This window comes from Dromaius novaehollandiae, chromosome 16 (genome assembly GCF_036370855.1).
Source record: "Dromaius novaehollandiae isolate bDroNov1 chromosome 16, bDroNov1.hap1, whole genome shotgun sequence".
Classification (NCBI taxonomy): Eukaryota; Metazoa; Chordata; class Aves; order Casuariiformes; family Dromaiidae; genus Dromaius; species Dromaius novaehollandiae.
The window spans coordinates 2,193,175-2,210,041 of NC_088113.1; the positions used below are offsets into that span (position 1 = coordinate 2,193,175).

The following is a 16,867-nucleotide window of genomic DNA, read 5'->3' on the forward strand; positions in this document are numbered from 1 at the left end:
TGCTGGCTAACCTTACTCTTCTGCCTCTACCTGTTTTCCCTCCTAGTTGCCTTACTTATTTCTTATGATCCTCCTTTGGATTTTCACCTGCCAGTGCTCTCCCCCTTTGATGCCAACCTAGCCTGCCTGTACTGCTGCAGAGGCAGTTCTCCCCTTCCTTCTGACATTCATCACCTATTCTGCTCCAAGGCTGGTTCTTCTCCCTTTCCTTCTGCAAACAGGCTGTTACCTTGCCCCGGCAACAACCCCAGCTTCGTGTCCAGGCACAGGGGAGCTCTGAGCAGATCAAGCCCTGCTCCACTGTGTTGCAGGAGAAGGTCTCTGGGTAACCTGCTCCACCAATGGGCAATGCATGTCTGATGGAGCACCAGTATATGTGGGGCTGTGTGAGAATGGCTGTAGCCTAGGGCCCTTTTCTCTAAGGATGCACTGAATGAGGGCAAATGTATTACTGGAACCCACCAGTTAATATTTAATACCTGCTGGACTAGAAGCTAGACAGTGAGCATTTCCCATCCAATCTAAGTTTATAAGGAAGACTTGGGGCAGCAAAGGGATGCATGCTGATTTGGAACCTTTCCCCACCAAGTCAAACTGTCTTGCTGTGGTTCTGTATGCTCCAGCTGTTCACATCCCCATGAGCAGCTGCAGATCCACCAGTGAAGTATGTCAAATGGCAGCAGCTTGTCCAGGGTCAGTAGGCAAGGTAGGTCTCACCCTAGGAAATCCATACAGAGAACAGCAAAGAAACTTTCTGTGCTCCCTTTGCCCTCATTTGATTTTTCTCTTCCTCCCTCCTTCCTCCTCTGACTGTTTCCTCACTTGTGTGCCTGGTGTGCTCAGGAAGCTATCTGAGCAGCTCATTCAGCTCAGCTGTGCTCTCTGGATGGTTCTGCACAGGTGGCTCACAGTAATTTGGTATTTCAGTCGTGGCCCATCTCTAACTCAGAATTCTAGGAAGCAAACTTTGCCTGAAAAAGGAAATCAATAAGCTTTGCTGTGCATGTTCTTGCCATTGTTAACAAAACTATCACATAAGCAATTCTTCAAGTCTTTTCTCAGATATTGCTCCTAAAATATCAGCTGCACAATGTTCAATGAAATTAGCACAAAGAGACCTTTTGTACTGTAACTAGCTGGCCTCTTTCACCCCTCTAGGTTGGCTGGAGATCCTGTGCAGAACTTGGCTTTGCCCAAAGCTCTGGGGAGACTTGTGGGAAGTAACTGGAGAGCAGTGCATGTGGCTTGGAAACTTGCAGGAAGGTATGTTGCTGTTACTGCACTGGCTGCATTAGAAATTCATAAACAGAGCAAGGAACTTGGCTGGTGAGGTGAAGGGGGGACTTTGGAGGGGGGCAGAATGAGGGAGCAGTCTATCTTGTAGCTCTGTTCAGTTTCTTCTCAGTGTATAACTGAACGACTGTGGTCCATTTGTCTGTCTCCAGGTTGTTTGAGATTGCTGGACTGGATGACCCCAGTGGCTCTTTCCCAATGTGTTATTCTCTGTAACCACTGGCTTAGTCTTTATAATATTAAGCTCACAGGCTGTTTTACTAGAGACTTGTCAACAAGTAGATACTCATGCTATTTTATTTTCAGTTGTAAAATGGTGGCTCCCACTCTATTTACCTTAATCAAAGTTAAAGGCAATGATAAGCAGGGTCTTGTCATGGAAAAAGCTTAAGTGATTTCAGCTGTGATTGGTGGTGTTTACTCTGTCCAACAGGTATGAATATTAGAGAACACTTTTTTCTTCCAGTCATTATCAACTTGGACCAAGCTAAAGATTTCTGTGAACCACCCAATCTTTCTTCTTGAAATACCTTGCATGCTTTTGAGAGATATTTCCTTTATATTCTTGAATCAGCTTTACAAATTGTCGTGATGATTCTGAAATGTTTGATGGGTTGAGCAAAATGAGATGGTTTGAGGTATCATTTTATCCAAGATGTCAAACTCTGTGACAGGCATAGGAAGAATGACAGAAACAATTTTTTTCCACCATACCTTTTTCAAGAATGAAAGTTTACACTCACAGCTGCTGTCCACCAGGGTCTATTTGTTTTCCCACTGAGTAAATCTGAGGAATCTTCTAGAGAATAAAGGATAGGAGTATCTGAATTAAGGGCATATAAACTACCCAGATGCTTTGTTTTCTAAAGAAGGCTGGAGAACTATACCAGTCCCCAAACAGGCTCAACTTCAAGTTTGAACCTTTAAATGAAACAGCAGGGGTGCATATCAGCTGCAGAGCTATGCTCCTGTGCTACAGGGTATCGCTGCTTGATTCAATTTTAATAGAGCTCAACAAAATGAGAAGCATTTTGCTTAAGAAAATCTAAGTAGCTAGATCTTGGGGAGACGGTGATTCAAATCCATTATTTATTTATTTATTTTTTTAAAATCAGAACTTCTTCTTTCTGCTTCCCTTCTCTAGTGCGCTTAGATCCAATTTCTTATAGAGGAAGGTGTGTGTGGATGCAGAAGTCATCCCAAATGTTCTCTGCAGTGTTTGACCTAGATATTTCAAGGAACTTAGCTACATACATACATGCATGCACAAAGCCTTAATTCCGCCAAGTGTCTAGTGTGCATGAATGGCTGTGCTGGTAAATCAGATAACCACTGATGTAAATGGACAAAGACTTGTGATTGCATACACATCCTGATCAGTACACAGCAGTGCAGAAAGCATATTTGCAAATTAGAAATGCAGTTAAACATGCATTTTCACAACTGAACTCCTCTGAAAATATTAGTCTTACACAATAATTTGTCAGAGATCAGAATCTAAATTGCAACCAGAAAATATGCTCACGGAACCAGAAAATAGGAAAATGGTTGTAGATATACATATGCATATATTCCTATTTTGCATGTACAGTTAACTCTAAATGCACACATCTTTCAGAAGAGCACCTCAGATACTATCTTTTTAATTAGGCTGGTGGACTTATGGAACACTTCCAGTTGCAATGAAGTGCTAGGTAGGGAAAGAGGAAAAAAACTCAACTGGGGAATGAAATATTCTTCTTTTTGCCTTGGCAGCAGTCTGCAGGCAAGTCTCTGCCTATGAGAAGTCATCTGCATAAAGAAAGATCCCCTGGTGTGCAAACCTTACAAGAGCTGACATGAATGTGTATCTGAGTTAGATGTCAGTCTGGCTTTCAACCACTGTCACAGCTGCTAAGTTATGGGCTGGACAGGCTGTGGCTTTCTTCCAGATGAGCAAACTGGAATGCAAATCCTGGCATGTTAACCATTAGTGGGCTCTGTCTGGAGAACCCAAGAAGATGTCACTGAGAAAGGTGCTGGCAAGTTATTTAATCTGACGGAGAACAAGGAGCCCATCTTCATGGTAGCTACTTATTCAAATGGCTCCAGTTCAAAACATTTATAGGCTTTTGTTAGCAAAAGCTTCTGTCTCAGTTTTATACCCTTGACTCTTATGACCAAAAGGAAAGCTCTGTGGGCATGCATGTTTCATCCTATGCTGCTGTCAACCAGCATTGTTGGTTTTACTGTACTCTGGACTGTTCCCAAGCTTTGGAGAGTCATATCTTACTATGAGAGGACTTCTGCCTCTAGTGGTCGCTTCCAACCTCAGTTATTATATGATTTTTAGGGCAGCAAAATTCACTGTGGTGGGAGCTTTCTGTGGTACCATTCTTGAGTTCAGAATTCTGAGACCACAGGAGCTCCTTGGCCTCCTGTGGTATACATCAGCCCTGCTGGATGTCTCCTCATCCCCATGACTCCTGGTTTTGGAGTCACAAATGTACACTTCAACTCTCTCAGACAACACATGCAGCTTGGTTGGCTTCCATTCACAGCTCTCATGGTCTTCTTAGGAGACCACTATTGGTAAGTCCTCTTTCTTCAGCAACAAGGAGGCAAATGTAGACTGAATTTGGGCCTGTAGGCAGCAGGGCTGTGACCTTCAGTTACGGGGACCATGGTGCTTCTTGGTTGGTCAGGAAGGATGGTGTTTGGAGGAACCACGTCACCTGCTGTATCACCTGGTTTCCTGGCACCTCTGCTTGCATTCCACAGCTCCTTGCTGACCTGCATACCTGTGTGCTCTGCTCAGGCCTAAAACATGTCCTTTTGGGACAGAAGTGGCTTTTCTCATTGTTATGACACAGTAGGAATACAGAAAATTAAATCCACTAGAAGTACAAATTGGGCAACTTTCTTAATATTTGTACTTCTTGCCCTGAGGGGCCCCAGGCATTGGTCTGGTGTGCTTATTGTATCGGGCATTGTACAAATAAGGGATAAAGTAGTTCCTGCTCCAGTGAGCAAGAAGTTGTTACAGAGAGAGATGAATAGAAACACTTATGAGTTAGAACTTTTGACAGCAAAGTGCTGCAGTAGTAGGTTATTTTAGAACTTGCTGCCTCAAGGGAGTTTGGACTTTCTTGCCTTGCAGTCAGCTAAAGATGTTGATTCCAATTTAGTGAGAATTAAACATTCTCTCAACTTCTGGCATTTCTCTTAAATTGCTGTAGGACTTTTTTTTTTCTTCACCTTTCTCTGGGCATGTGGATTTTGGTACAGCATGAAAAACAGAAGGTTCAAATCAGACTTACAAACATAGCTGTCAGTCAGCCCTCTCCTTAGCAAAAGCTGTATTAATGTATAGTGAAGTGTCTCAGCTAGTGATCAAAAATTTTCCTGCATTGCCATGGCAATACAAAGGAAGCTGAATTCCAGGAAAATAAAATACCTTATCTCTTTATCCAGTCATCATTGTTATGGCATACTACAGACATACAGCACTGAAAACAACTAGGTGTCTGACAGTGTTGGGAGTGGGGCAGTTTAGGGTTTAGGTGCCTCTCCTAAAAAGCATGGGCAATTAGTCCCATCCTACAGCCTGTGATGGATTTGCTTCTCTCTGTGACAGCTGGTGGATTTCAGAATCCTCAGATCTTGGAGTCATTAGTGTGGGGTTTTTCTGTGTGTTTTGTTGTTGTTGTTGCTTGGTTTTGTTTTTCCCTGTGAGAATCTTACTTTTCACCTAGCAATATCATGTTTGTTGTCATGGTGGTTGTAGAGAAAATGTAGCCAGGGTATACACTGAAAGTGTCCATGCCCTGTCTTTTGTGTTCCCTCTGCTGCTGATCAGCTCTTCCTGCACCCTCTTTCCTTTCCCTGCTATGTTATCCTGCAAAAGTCCTCCATGTATCTTGACTTGCCCCAGTTGATAGTCATTTCATTTCCAAAATTGCCTTATTCCCGCTGGGCTCCCTGGTTAGCTTGTGTACTGGCCAGGAGGCAGCATGTGCTGCCTGGCAGCAAGCAGACCAGCAGCACTACCTCTTCTGATTGGCCTTGCCAGATAGCATGCTTTGCCTTGGTGACTCAAAGACAAACAGCTTTTCAGGCTGTGCTCTTTGCAGGTCTCATTTAAAAATTCAAAGATTAAAAAGAATATTAAAAATAAGTTAATACTGTGTTTTTTTTTTTTTTTCAGCAGTCACCAAAAGTTTGCATCCAGCTTTTTCCAGTGTTTGTGTGTTCATGTTTACAGAGGCTACAAATGTCAAGCACTAATCCTCTGTCAGTGTCTGACAATCACTTGCAAAGCTTGGACCCAACATTTATATTTACCCTTGTGGAGGCATCCAGATGCATGCACTGTTTAGTCTTCACCTCGTCAAAAGAGAGGCCAAGAAACTGGGGCTAAACTGAAGAACAGGACTCTGTCTTCCTCTGATAGATGAACCCCAATCAGAGGTTGGGGGTTTTACCCTCTTCCCATTCTTTTGTGCCTTACTTCAGTTAAAAAAGAATCAAAAACAGTGTACCCCCTTGCATATTCTGATACCTACACTTTTTGTTCCACAAATGCAAAACAGTCTCTCAGGCAAGGAGAAGTTTTTATGGGAGAATTGACCACAGACACAAAGTGAAGGTATTTCCAGTTGCAGGGTTCCCTAACAACTTAATGCTTTTACATACAATCAAGGAGTTTTTGCATCAGTTTTCCTCTCTTAGAGTTTCTGCATGCCTTTTGTATGCTACTCTCAAATAAAATTTAATGTCAGTATTGTTTCATGTTCTTTAGAAGAAAAAATAAGCATGAAATACAGACAGAACAGAAAGGTCCTGTCTAATTCTACCTTGTAATCAAATTTGCTTTCAGATCAAGTGACAGTGATCAGATGAAATAGCATGCAAAAAAAGAAAGGGCCCAGACTAAGTCTGAATTGTAGGGCTATGTTCTCCCAGAGGTGGAGACTTGTGCTTTGAAGCCTGTCTCCACTGAAATCCGTTAGACTGCTGCATAACCTCTCGTTCCCCTTTATAACTTGCATGTTGTTACTGCGTTCCAAACCTGTTGCTCCTAAGAATGCCTCTCTGGGAAGGGCACATGGCACTAAGAATAGAAGCAGCATGTGGGGGAAAAAAGCCATTGTCAGGAAGATGCTCTGGAATGTGCTACAGAGGATAGTGTTGCAAAAATGTCATAGTACATCCTCCTGATAATACATTTCCTGTGAGCTGTACAAAGACAGAGTCCAGAAGGAGGTATTTGCATGGCAGCAAACACCCCAGAGCTGTGACATGAATTGGCTAGTAGTTTTGTATACCAGTGTGAAAAACTTTGCTTTCCACAGTTCTCTTTACCTTCCCAAACCATCTCTGTGCACAGGACAGAGGTGATGGCACAGAGTAGAGACCACCGTATTGCTGTCCTTGAGTTGAGAGCAGTAAGCATTGCCAGACTGCCCTTGTGCCTCAAGGGGTATACAAGGACCGAATCTCACCTCGCTGCCTTGGACCCCTGCCCCATAAAGCAGGACAGGTAGCAACTTGTCCCAGCAATCAGGTTGCTTGTGCTGTAGCGGATTATCCCTCTCTTCCGTGCAGCTGACTTAGGAGTTTCCCTGGTATGGCACCTCCAGCTCAGGCAGCCCCTCACATGAAACTGGTTGGAGCTACAATACCAGCCAGCCTCATTCTTGCATCCTGGATGCAGTCTCTGCTCCTGGCCACAGCTGGAGCCAGGATACCAAGCTAGACAGACCTTTGCTACAACTGTTCTTACCTCCTTGCAACATCTACCCAGTGCTTGGCTGTGGGCACCTTCCAAAATTGGTTTGGTATTCCAGAGGCAAAGCATTGCTCTGACTCACCCTGCAATGAATGTGGATAAACTGCCAGCACCAATATCGCTCAGAGTCAAACATGCTCCTCCATGGTTTGGGTGTCATGCTATACTCGCCAGCTAATTGGTTCTCATAGCTCCCAGCTAAAGTATATTATCTTCTTGTAACAGGCTGAGGAAACAGAATCAAAGCATTGAATGAATTGCCAGAGGTCCCACAGCTAGTTTAGTCTTTAGGTCCCTGCCTCCAGTTGTTTCACCTCCAGCTGCCTCTCCCCACTGCTACTTCATTTTCACATCTATCTGGCACATACTGTGAAAAACAATCTGCTGAAGGAAGTACGTCCAGATTAGGAAAGGGTTAAAGTTTACCCCATTTACCATAGAACACAGCATATAGATAACAGTGGTCTATAATAGCACTGGCTTTCCCTTGAGAGGACTGAAAAACAATGGAGGAATGCTTGTCCACAAACCTTGCTCTTATGAGTAGTACCTGTAGCCATAAGTAAGGGCTGTTGGTATATGTGAGGATATGCAGCACTGAATGCAACAGCTACAGACAAATTAGTCTACTGTACAGCAGTCTTGGGGTCAAGCATTTTCTTCAGGGTTCCTGCAAAGCCACTGGATGTCCCACTGCAGAAGAGGCTAAATTGGGGTCTAATATCCTAACATGTCTTATCCCTGTAATTAAAAACACAAGTCAACAGATAAAGAACAAGGATGCATTTTGTTGCCAGCAATCAAAATTATTGGCTAAATTTTCATATGCTTTATGATCCAAGCAGCTTGTGCAAATGCAAAAACACGATGCCTTGTTGTTTTCTACCCAGCAGACCACATGGACGCTATTAATGGATTAGACTTAAGTATCTAAGCAAGGCACAACTGGTTGCGAGCAAACAAAGCCATTTGGTATTGCTACAGTACATCTTCCTGGTTGACAGAAAGAAGAGTCTGAGGTTTCTGAGGCTGAATCACATCACTCCTTGAGTTGGTTTCTAGGCCTTTCCTCAAATGGTGAAGGGTGGTACCTTCTACCCACTCCGTCCCTGTAGGCTGAGAATGGGCCATTGCAAAGCAACCGCCTGGCCCCCATTTCCAGTCATCTCTGATTCCTCTGCTTTGAGCAACACCCGTGACTTCATGTAACTTCTCAGTATGTGGCAAATCTTGAAGCACTTCCTGGTAACTGCTGTACACTAGTTGCATTACCTAGGTTGGCACCACTGTTAATTAAGGATCAGAGTAATATTTCTGTGAGTAGCTGCAGTTTTTAAACAGAAGTATGTTCTATAGTGTGGAATTCCCAAGGTTCCTCTGACCAAAGGAAACAGTATGAATACAACCTCATTAAAGATTAATGCTTGTTTCCGGACATCGACAAACATCCGAGCAGCTCCTAGTGAGCCACAGGGGAGAAGTGTATGGAACACTATGAAAGCTTTATGAATGACAAACTTGCCAAATTGCTGATTAAACAAGGAAGCAAATGGGAAGACCATCTGCATCAGATTGAAACTGCTCATAATCCTGCCACTTGTGCCAGTATGGCATGTGTAAGCTCTGCTTTTGGCATATGCCCAAAAGAGACAAATATTTGTAGCTTATACAGCAACATCTCCCCAGTCAAAGGATCTGAGGCCCCTTTTGCAATTTGTTAGGTTTCTTATGGAGCAGGAAAAAATCCCTCTTCTTTCCAAGCTGGGTGATCCCCCTTCCATGCCCTTGGTTCAGCCTGCTGGGGAGCTACACTGGGAAAACCCCAGAATCTCCATTGCTACTTGGTTTCCCCCATCTACTTACGGTACTTCTCCACCTTGTCCCCATATCAAACATTTGAGTATCTCACGGCCTTATCTGCATTCGTTCTTACAGTACCTCTGCCAGGCCAGCAGTGCTGTTGTCTGCGCTTTATGGATGAGAAACTAAGACATTAAAATAACTTGTTTAAAGTTACAGAAAGAGCCTGTAACAGCAGCAGGCTGATCTCAGATCTCTCTTTTACTGGCCTGGAACAACCTGCCTTCCCTTATCCCTCGCTCCTGGGATCGTGCACAGTAGCCATGGGATCCTTTCCACTAATGGCAGTTAGCACAAACTTGATAGGCAATCAGGGAAAGCCGAAGCAGCAGCCCACCATTCCTAATGTGGATCTTTATCTTGTCTCTTTACAAGGAACTTTAAAATAAAAATAAAACGAGTTACTGATAATTAGCTCTAAAGACACACAAGCAATTGTGCTTGATCGTGTACAAGCTCTTTGATAATAGGCCAGACCTTGTGCCATGAATTGTTAATTATTTCTCAGTAAAATGTTTTGCTTAATTAAAGGGTGCACTGATTTATAAACACATGTCCCTAAATGTCATTCACTTTGCATCTGCTAACAGGAATGCAGACTGTTCTGAGCTTCAACATTTCTTTTTAAATTATTTCATTATACTCAGCTACACTCTTTTCAACACTGATTGTGACAGATTCAGAAATTATTAAATCATAAATACAAAGGGGAAGCTAGTGATACACACTTAATGGGAAATGTTCTCACAGCCCCCACAATATTTCAAATAATGACAGAAACAGAGACAGGGAGGCAAAAATGAAAGTGACTCCATTCTCACTCATACTGGAGTAAATCATGACCCAGTCCATTGAACTTTGCCTGGTATAAAAGCAGTGGCAGAATCGAGCTCATTTTTCCCCCATCAAGATCACTGTTACTTAGATCTCACCATACGTATTGTCTGCTGTTTTTTGAAAATACTGGTAGGGAATAGGCATGTTGATGAATTCAGTCATTGGCTTGTTTACTGTGTAGGACTTCAGTTTTTAACCACTTTTGTCTCAGCAGTTGCCATTAAGGCCTTTTCTCCTGCAGTTGCACCCTCTGAGTAGGTGCCCTCTTTACAGTGCTGCAGAGGAAGGGCAAACCGGGGAGAATGCAGGACAGGGACCTTTATGATTTGCCACAGACCTGTCCCCAGAGTCACGATAGTCATTAGTTAGCTCTAATCTGGGGCTGATGACAGCAGGAGATTGGTTAAGAGGCTATATCTTGAGTTGCAGTGCATGGGAGGGTGCCTGAAAGGTTGCGCCTGAGGGAAGAGGAGTGGATAGATGAGGATCCTGTGAGGGATCCAGGGCCAAGCAGGTGGCCCTGAGGAGGTTTGGGTTATCTGGTGGGACAGTAGTGAAGGAAGGTTTGGAGTGAGAAGGTAGTTACAGTAGGCGGGTTTGACCCAGAGGGCCTTTGGACGCAGTAGGTTTTCAGTGAGGTGGACCACGCAGGACAGCCCAGGCCAAACTAGCTGTGCAGAGGAAGCTTGTCCAGACAAGGATCCAGTTGCCAGCATGTTCCAGCAACAGAGGATTGCCTGTAAGTTGGCACAGTTTTTCAGTACCTCAAGGGATGTTCAGCTGAATGTGCAGGTAACGGAGCAGTTTGTGTTCCCGGGGAACATGAATGAATGAACTGCCCAGAAGATCTTTATCCTGCTGTGACAAAGGGCAAGCTACAGCATTGCCATGTGTATCCGCTTAGGATTGCTATATGCTTGCCCTGTTCTGGGATGGTTCCCTGGGCACACACCGCCAGCCGTTGTCAGAGACAGATGCGGGGCTGTGGGCTTCTGATGTGACCCAGCACAGCAGTTCACGTAGAGAACACCACTTTTTACCCTCGGCCACTCCCCTCCATCATGGAAGGGGAGCGGGAACATTTCACGCAGCTGTGCTTCGGGACATGCAGCAATGTCAGAGATCTCTGCACAGGCTCCTGACACTGTCTCTCTCCTGCTCTGCTGGGTCACCCAGTTCTGCTTCAGAGACAGCCTTCCAAACCCAAGGTCCCAGGGCAAACCAGCACCATACCTGCTTCTGTCCTCTCCATTTGCATGTGCAAGCCATAATATGAAGAGTTTCTACTTACTCAGAGGGAGTTAGTGATTTACTTTCAGCCCTGTTTACCTTACATTTTGTGCTGTATTACTGCCTGCTGCATAAATCCCCTCCAGAGTACCTGAGGTGCATTTGATGAAACACTGCCCTCTGAAATGCATGGGTTATAGTTGTCAGCTGCTGTAAGTCTGTCAGCATTGAAGTGTAAATTCATTTTCACACAGCATTCATAAATCAGCCCAAATACTTCCTTCTCCTTTGTCTCTTTCCTCCTCGTCATTGCTGATGTATCATGTGGCGAGTTGCTTGATGCAAGTCTCTGCTATCGGGGTAGTGTGAAATAGTCAGTACTGCACATACATTCAAGAAAATCATTTGGGCTGAGGCTTTGCTGCAAGCTGGGGACTCTGATGAAGTGGATGGGAAAGTCAGTTGTGAACACTCCCAAGCCATTTGATGAGCTTAAATGGAAAGCAGATGAAACTGGCTGGTTGTAGTAGTTTTGGTGTGACACCAGGTGAAAAATGTAGCTATTCCCATGAAGCTATTGAGACTTTGAGTTTCATCAAACAGAATGGAATGATCACATGTGATCAGCAAGCACAAGTGATTGCAAAGGAAAGGAAGAATTCACATGCACCCTGGCTACTGCTCTTGCCTGTTCAGGAGCAGCAACATCCAGGGTGGAGGCTAGAGGAGCCCATTACAGTAATCAAGTTTAACCTCTTCTGTTTCTCAGAAGAGTGATCACTGCAGTTAGGACCCTATTTCTGTTTTCTCTAGACTATGTCTTTTCAATGGCTTCCTACCTTAGTTTCAGAATTTCATGTCATGGAGAATCTCTTGCCTTCCCAGGTTAAGTTGCTCCAATGGTTAATTACCCTCACTGTTAGAAATATGTGCCCTATTTCTAGTCTGCATGTTGGTTGCCTACAGAGACATTATGTATGCTGAGCACTGGATAACCAGCACTTCTCTGAATACATTTGCAATTTGATAATATTGCTCTGGTTACTTCTCATAGCCTCTGATCCCTAGCTGGGGCAAATCAGAATTGTTCTGTTCAAGTCAGGGCAGCTGATGTATCTGGATTTGGCCCATTATTAACTACAAGTTACGATTGCTTATGACAAAAATACCCAGTGTTTTGGGTTTTTTTTAAATAAGGAGAATAAGAGGTTAAGCTGCTACAGATATTCATATTTAATCTGCTCCAATTACAATATGCATATCACTTTTCAAAAAGGATTTGAGATTTCTCCCACACGGACTTAAATGTGTCCGCATGAAATATCAATGTTTTAGGCTAGGATTTTCAAAAGCACCTTAAGGAAATGAGGCGCCTGCTTCTTATTGACTCTCATTGACTTCTCTGATTGCTTTTGAAATATTCCATTTTTAATCATCATTGTTATGCCATAAGGAATGGTCTCCCTTATTTTCACTGACATATCCTAGATACTGCCAGTATTCATAGTTGCCATATCCAGCCCATAAAATAGAATAAAATAAACTAAAACACTGAGTTTTTTCAATGGACAAGTGCTCAATGTGCTATTGATAGTGGGAGTCAAGCAACATTAAGGCCTTCACAGGGTCCTTATGCTTAAGCTACGTGCTTGAATGCTGCTTCTGCATTTGAAAAATTTTACTTGTCTTTGCCAGGCACCTGCACTGTGTTTGGACAGCCTCATTTTCGCTAAGACCTGTGCCCCAGCAGTGGAGAGAGCTACATGTCTGAAGGGTAATTTAGCAGCCAAAATGCAGTGCAGGGATTTGCATGCCATAGGAGCCACTGGCCAAGGGGCTCCAGGTGAATTCAGTCTCCCTGCCTCCAGCCCCCTGTGTTTTGCAAGAATCTCTCAGTTTAATCAAACTCCCAGAGTTGTTCATTTCTCTCTAGCTACTGATTGCGTTGCCTGACTGTTCACATGCCATCAAGAAGCTGGAGAGAAGCAGCTAAGAACTCCCAGAACTGCCTGAGCTGCAAACATGGTTTAGCAAGACACTGGAATGATCTTCAGGAGTGTTTGAGCCAGAAGTTGGCAGGCATAGGGAGGCATTCATGATGTTGCTCATTGCTGGCATAGTAAAAAGTTAGTATAATCCCTTTTCCTGTCTGAGCCCTTTCCCTAGTGCATTTTCAGCCTCTAGCTTGACTCACTCAGACTCTCCAGCACCTTCCAGGACACCTCCCCACCCCAATGCTACATCTTTTGGATAAGATCCCAGATCTAACAGTATATCTGCATGCTCCTGCAAGCCACGCTACCACAACTGCATACTTAGAGGGTCTAAGCATGGACCTTTGTCTTTTCCCCAAATATCGTCACAGAACCACCCTTTCCATTTGCACTCAAGTTTGACTGCAATGTGTGTTGCTTGAAGCTAGAGGCAGTGGAGTAAGCAAATTGGGAACTGAACTTGTGAACTGCTGGCTCTGGGAGTGACTCCTGCTCATGCACAGGCCCTGTTTGGCTTCTGTAGTTCTAATCATGTAAGGAAGAGCTGCAGACTCTGTTGGGGCCAGAAAATGTGTATCAGCTTCTCAGCATCCTTGCTTGCCCCTTCACAGGTGGCAAAGCCCTGAGCTGCAGGGGATGACCAGGCTGTATGTACAAGATCTACTTTTTTTTTCCTTTCAAGTGCCACAAAAACTTTGGCTATTGATTATAAGCAAAGTTTTGTTAGGAAGGGGCAGGAAGAAGTGAGTTTGGTGAGAAATGCAGAAATCCCATTTCAACACCTCAGAGGCCTCTACAGATTAATGGAATTAATTTATCATGTGGGGCGTTAATTGAAGAATGTTCTGAGGTTAAAGACAAGGTCAGCTCTTTACGGTGTAATGTCTCCCACATAATTCACTTGCCAAACCATCAAGGCAATCTGTGCAGAGTAATAATGAAGGATGGACTCTTTCTGCTCCCAGGATCTCAAGGAACATAACCTTGTATTACAGATAATTAAGTAAAATTTGCAGGAAGGTACATGGCAGGTGTTCTGTTAGATGAGACTTTTAGAGCTATTTAATTCTTTAGATCTGAAATTCCAGATCGGATCTGGATAAAATACAAAGGGGCGCTTCTGATGCAGCACAAGGTATTTGGTACTTTGCCACAGTGTATTAACAGTACTTAGCTTGAGGACACAGCCCTCCTGCCAGTGAGTTAACAGTCTCACCCTTCAGCCATCCGAGGAGCCAATCAATAAAAAAAAGCAACTCAGGATTTGTTACTGTGCTTTGTTATTCCACTAGACTGAGACAGAAAGGATCACTAACTAGCTGCAGCAAACACCCAGCAAAACATGCTGGGAGGAAGGACTTGGCTCAGGTTTGTTTGCTGGTGGGAGAAGGGGTGGTAGAACAGGCTGCAACTGCAGGTGCTGGAGCAATGCCAGCACGAAAGTTGTTCAGGCTCCCCAAACCGAATGAGCAGGGGGAGATACACACGCTCCTGCTGCACAGCCAGGGATTTACACTGCAGGCTCTCCAGCTTGTCTCAGGTGTCCCGGCCAGGGCCAGGCTGTGGCAGGTGCCTGAGTTTAGAGCAGGGGGGACACAGAAGCCGGCTCAAGGGGGAGAGAAGAGTAAAGAGGCACAAGGAGATGAGTCAGCCTGGGGCTAGGCTTTTGTCTCATTGCCTCTGTGCTGGCAAAGGAGAAATGCAGTGCAGGTAAGGCTATAGCTACTTCTCACTAAACAGCTAGCCCTTATATCTCTGGTGGTGGGTGGTAACTTCAAATCGTGGAGCCGATCCTCTGTTCAGGCGAAGCTCCACTTGAGGGGCTAGCCTGAGTCAAGCTTTGAGCGTATGGCCTGCTTATGGCTATTTGTTTAGCAGACAGGAGGAATCTGACTCCCCGCTGCTGCTAGCGGTTCTTTCTGCCACACACATGCAGTGATTGGAGTGAACAGAATGGGAGATTAATAAGTGCTCCAAACCCTCTCTGCATACCAGCACAATACACCGGGCAGAACCTGTATTTGATTTCATACATCATTTATAACTTGTTGCTCTCTGGCAACAAAGTCAACAGGTCTTCTGCTAACCAGATGATGGAGTGAGCATGAGAGACAGCAGAGCATAGGAAGAGAAGCAAGCAGAGAAAGAGGTATTTTGTTCTTGTTTGTTAATGTCTGGGGGCCAAGGGTGGAAGCAGGCAGCACTGCTTTATACACTGCTGTACTGAAAAGATCGCTGTGCACAAGGCACAATGTTTTCAAACATCTGGACAATACAGGCATAGAGCAAAGTATATATCTGTCTGCTATATCCATCAAATTTGGTAAGGAGGTGCTTGCAAATAGTTGCAGATGTTTGCCGCAGACAGAGAGGTGGTTACATATGCAGCTAGCCGCTTAGCCTGCAGTGGTGTGGTGGTGCTGTGAAAGATGTGTGGAAGTATTATCCTAGATCTTTCATCCAGAGAGCTGTACATCCAAGCTCTGAAGCATCCTGGCATCGCTAAGAACACAGGCATAGTTCTTAGTCATCTCAGTCATCTTTGTTCAGAGCTGCATTGCATCATGGAAGCAAATGACTTGTTTGAGCAAGTGCTGCAGTTCCTTCCAGCAGCATGTGGTCTGGCGGGCAGAGACCAAGCCAAAGACTGCCTCAGTGTGACCCCGTGCATGTTACTAGAAGTTGGATTAAGCTTGCAGACTGAGAAACCTGAACTTAGCTGTGTCTTTGAGCAAAGACACAGCTAGTGTGTATCTAATCAACGCAGTCAGATTACTGCAGAGCCTGTCATCTCACTCTGAAGCAGGCATCTATATGTGGTGGTCTGTGTTGCTTGCTCTGCAGCAATTCATTGACTAGATCTCCATTGAGTGTTGAGCTGAATCCCACCCTGGCTGTCCCTCTTCAACAGTCCTATTTACCAGAAAGGATTTTGCTTTCCTCTGACATCAACTGGTGGTTTTGCAAAGCCTAACTGGTAAATGGCAGGAGGATAACAGCTCTGCCATAGCACAGACTCACTAAGGTTCATTCTGGACCCTGCAGCTTGCCAGGCCACACAGATCCAGGCTTCAAGGAGAGGCTCTGCATTAGTTGAATTGGTCAAGACACATAGCAACAAAGAAGACTCAGAAACAAAGGGCTGGTGTCCATCAACACAGCACAGGAGGTTCCTTTGTTTCTAACCAGAGGAAATCTGGACAACAGGACAGAAGGCACCCTCAGAAATTTTGTGGAGGGTAACAAGCTGGGCAAGGGGGAAGCAGCTAATCTGCTCAGGGGCGGAGCTGCTGTTCAGAGGAGCCATGACAGGCTAGAGAAGGAGGCTAATAGGAACCTCATGAAGTTCAGCAAAGAAGGCAGTCTTACATGTGGGATGGAATGACCACATGCAGCCCAACAGGCTGGGGGCAATTTGCAACTAAGCAACCTTGGCGAGCAGGACCTGGGAGTCCTCGTGAACAAGTTGAGTAGGAGTCACTGTGCCCCTGCAGCAAAGGGCTGCACATCAGCCCACATCTTGGGCTTCGTTTGCAAGAGTGCAGCCAGCAGGCTGAGGGTAGTGATCCTTCTCCTCTATTTAGCATCTGTGAGACTCCATCTGGAGTGCCGGGTCCAGTTCCAAGCTGCACAATAGAAGAAAAACAGTGACATGCAGAAGCAATCGAGTGGAGGCCACCAAGATGGCTGGGACTGGAGCACACTACAGACAAGGAGAAGCTGAGAGAAATAGGTCTGTTCATCCTGGAGAAGAAGATGAAGAAGGAAAAATGAGTCTGAGAGACTGAAGACAGTGCCCTATGACTTGTTCATCTCCAGAGCTGCCCCACAGGGAGGACTAAAACCCTGGTATTGCTATTGGTTATTATGCCCTCTGAGCTCT

The 16,867-nt window shown here is 44.7% G+C and overlaps 1 long non-coding RNA gene across 2 annotated transcripts in view; it reads left to right on the forward strand.

Moving 5' to 3' along the window:
- The window catches only part of LOC112990726 (uncharacterized), a 164,406-nt gene that overhangs the window by 93,206 nt on the left and 54,333 nt on the right, over nt 1-16,867 (forward strand). For both annotated transcript variants that reach the window (XR_010391834.1, XR_010391833.1), the window contains exon 3: nt 1,159-1,263. This is a non-coding gene — a long non-coding RNA (uncharacterized LOC112990726). The remainder of the gene's footprint in view (nt 1-1,158; nt 1,264-16,867) is intronic.